This window comes from Artemia franciscana, chromosome 5 (genome assembly GCF_032884065.1).
Source record: "Artemia franciscana chromosome 5, ASM3288406v1, whole genome shotgun sequence".
NCBI classification, from domain to species: Eukaryota; Metazoa; Arthropoda; class Branchiopoda; order Anostraca; family Artemiidae; genus Artemia; species Artemia franciscana.
In genome coordinates, this window is record NC_088867.1 from 43867890 (window position 1) to 43871352 (window position 3463).

Consider the following 3463-nt stretch of genomic DNA (forward strand, 5'->3'; position numbering starts at 1 on the left):
GGTTGGAGGTTCTCGCTGGGGAACAATCGCAGGTTGACTACAAGTTGACTTGGATGAAAATTTTCCTCTCATGCATATCACTCCACAATGCTGAACTAGAGTCAACCTGTTGAGGGTCTAACGTGTTAATTCACGGCGAGTGAGACAATATATTGTAAAATTTGACAATGAATATAAATGGAAATAAGAGTCCAATTCAAAGCCTACAAGGGCCTCCTACAATTTGCCTCGACTCTTATACAAGTGAACTTGCATTTATACACCAAGAGATTTGGGCCAGAAACAAAAAATTCAACTGTCTGTAATTGACTACAAAAAGTGCAGTGAACATGGGCTAGATGGGAAGCCCATATGAGAATGAGTATATTGTTGGTATGTGTGAAGCGGATGGTTACTACCACTTGAGCAATGGTCTAACCATTGATGGCTTTAAGGATTCGTGCTTTAAGCGGCAAACGTAGGCTCAATGAAATACCAGATGAAAGAGGAATATAGTGTTGGTATGGGCTTAGAGCAATGGACTACCGCTATAGCAACGGGTCTAACTTCTAACTAGCCTCGGCTTGAAGGCATCCTTTCTTTAAGCGGTAAAACATGGGCATAAGAAAGGCTCTATATTGTTGGTCTACTGTTTAGCCATTGATTGCCGCTAAAGAAACAGTCTAACCATTCAACGGCTTTAAGCATTCGTACTTTAAGCGGCTAGCATAAGCTAGATGGGATGACTGTCTCACTGTCTGGTATTTATTAGCGAAAGAGAGAGCGAGAGAGAAGCTCAACTGCTATACAGGGAACACCGGCTAGATGGGAGCCCCATATGACTAAATGACTATATTGTTGGTATATGTGTAAGCGAATGGTTATTACTGCTGAGTGTGCCTGTGTCCGGCATTCGAAACTTTTAACAAGGAAAGTTGACTAGAATGCCAGCGGGAGACCCAATAAGAGAGAGAGAGAGCTCTAGTGTTCCCTTTCCTTGGCACCAGGGTGCGTGACTGGGATAAGTAGTTTGAAATCGGTTGTTGGTTATAAGCCAGTCAGGCCGAACTAGCCTTGACTTGAAGGCATCCGTTCTTTAAGCGGTGAACTTGGGCGCGAAAAACGAGTAAAAATTGTTGGTCTATGTTTAGCAATTGATTGCCGCTAGAGAAACAGTCTAACTATTCAACGGCTTTAAGCATTCGTACTTTAAGCGGCTAGATGGGATGACTGTCTCACTGTCTGGTGTTTATTAGCGAAAGAGACAGCGAGAGAGAAGCTCGACTGCTATACAGGCGACACGGGCTAGATGGGAGCCCCATATGAAAAATGACTATATTGTTGGTATATGTGTAAGCGAATGGTTATTACCGCTGAGTGTGCCTGTGTCCGGCATTCGAAACTTCTAACAAGGAAAGTTGACTAGAATGCCAGTCGGAGACCCAATGAGAGAGAGAGAGAGCTCTAGTGTTCCCTTTTCTTGGCACCAGGGTGCGTGACTAGGATAAGTAGTTTGAAATCGCTTGTTGGTTATAAGCCAGTCAGGCCGAACTAGCCTTGACTTGAAGGCATCCGTTCTTTAAGCGGTGAACTTGGGCGCGAAATACGAGTAAAAATTGTTGGTCTATGTTTAGCAATTGATTGCCGCTAGAGAAACAGTCTAACTATTCAACGGCTTTAAGCATTCGTACTTTAAGCGGCTATCATAAGCTAGATGGGATGACTGTCTCACTGTCTGGTATTTATTAGCGAAAGAGAGAGCGAGAGAGAAGCTCGACTGCTATACAGGGGACACGGGCTAGATGGGATACCCCATATGAAAAATGACTATATTGTTGGTATATGTGTAAGCGAATGGTTATTACCGCTGAGTGTGCCTGTGTCCCGGCATTCGAAACTTTTAACAAGGAAAGTTGACTAGAATGCCAGTGGGAGACCCCAATGAGAGAAAGCTCTAGTGATCCCTTTGTTTGGCACCAGGGTGCGTGACTAGGATAAGAGTTTGAAATCGCTTGTTGGTTATAAGCCAGTCAGGCTTATAACTAGCCTTGGCTTGAAGGCATCCGTTCTTTAAGCGGTGAACTTGTGCGTTAAAAACGACTAAATTGTTGGTCTATGTTTAGCAATTGATTGCCGCTAGAGAAACAGTCTAACCATTCAACGGCTTTAAGCATTCGTACTTTAAGCGGTGGGCATAGGCTAGATGGGATGACTGTCTGACTGTCTGGTATTTATTAGCGACAGAGAGAGCGAGAGAGAAGCTTGCCTGATATGCAGGGGACAGGGGCTAGATGGGAACTCCATATGAAAAATGACTATATTGTTGGTATATGTGTAGCGAATGATTATTACCGCTGAGTTTGCATGTGTCCAGCATTCGAAACTTTTAACAAGGAAAGTTGACTAGAATGCCAGTGGGAGACCCCAATGAGAGAAAGCTCTAGTGATCATTTTGCTTGGCACCAGGGTGCGTGACTAGGATAAGAGTTTGAAATCGCTTGTTGGTTATAAGCCAGTCAGGTGGAACGAGCCTTGGCTTGAAGGCATCCGTTCTTTAAGCGGTGAACTTGGGCGCGAAAAACGACTAAATTGTTGGTCTATGTTTAGCAATTGATTGCCGCTAGAGAAACAGTCTAACCATTCAATGGCTTTAAGCATTCGTACTTTAAGCGGTGGGCATAGGCTAGATGGGATGACTGTCTGACTGTCTGGTATTTATTAGCGACAGAGAAGCTTGACTGCTATGCAGGGGACAGGGGCTAGATGGGAACCCCATATGAAAAATGACTATATTGTTGGTATATGTGTAGCGAATGATTATTACCGCTGAGTTTGAATGTGTCCAGCATTCGAAACTTTTAACAAGGAAAGTTGACTAGAATGCCAGTGGGAGACCCCAATGAGAGAAAGCTCTAGTGATCCCTTTGCTTGGCACCAGGGTGCGTGACTAGGATAAGAGTTTGAAATCGCTTGTTGGTTATAAGCCAGTCAGCCTCGCTTGATTCAGTATCCATGTTGAAAAAATTTTCAAAGTATGTTTAATTAATTAAAATTATAAATTTGCAACCGGAACCCCTGCCGATAATCCACAGACCTTATATGAGGGGGTCACTATCCAAATGAAAAAATGGGGCTTGATGAATGGAAGCCGTGAAAAAGGATAGTGGCCAAGAGTGATGGGCTGAGCTGAGGCAATGATTAGACACTCTGTGGAAAGTGATTGGAGACAGCGGGCACCCCCTCCCCGCCTATCCCGAAGCGAGAGCGAGAGAGCGAGAAGCTTGAATGCTATACAGTGGACATGGGCTAAATGGGAACCCTCATATGAAAATGAGTATATTGTTGGTAAATGTGTAGCGTATGGTTACTACCACTTGAGCAATGGTCTAACCATTGACGGCTGTCAGGATTCGTGCCTTAAGCGGCAAACATGGGCTCAATGAAATACCCTATGAAAGAGGAATATATGTGTTGGTATATGCTT

At 43.9% G+C, this 3463-nt stretch overlaps 1 protein-coding gene across 4 annotated transcripts in view; it reads right to left on the reverse strand.

Annotated features, from left to right (window-relative positions):
* The window catches only part of LOC136027460 (ADP-ribosylation factor-like protein 2), a 274558-nt gene that overhangs the window by 191000 nt on the left and 80095 nt on the right, over nucleotides 1–3463 (reverse strand). The gene's annotated exons all lie outside the window — the stretch shown is intronic.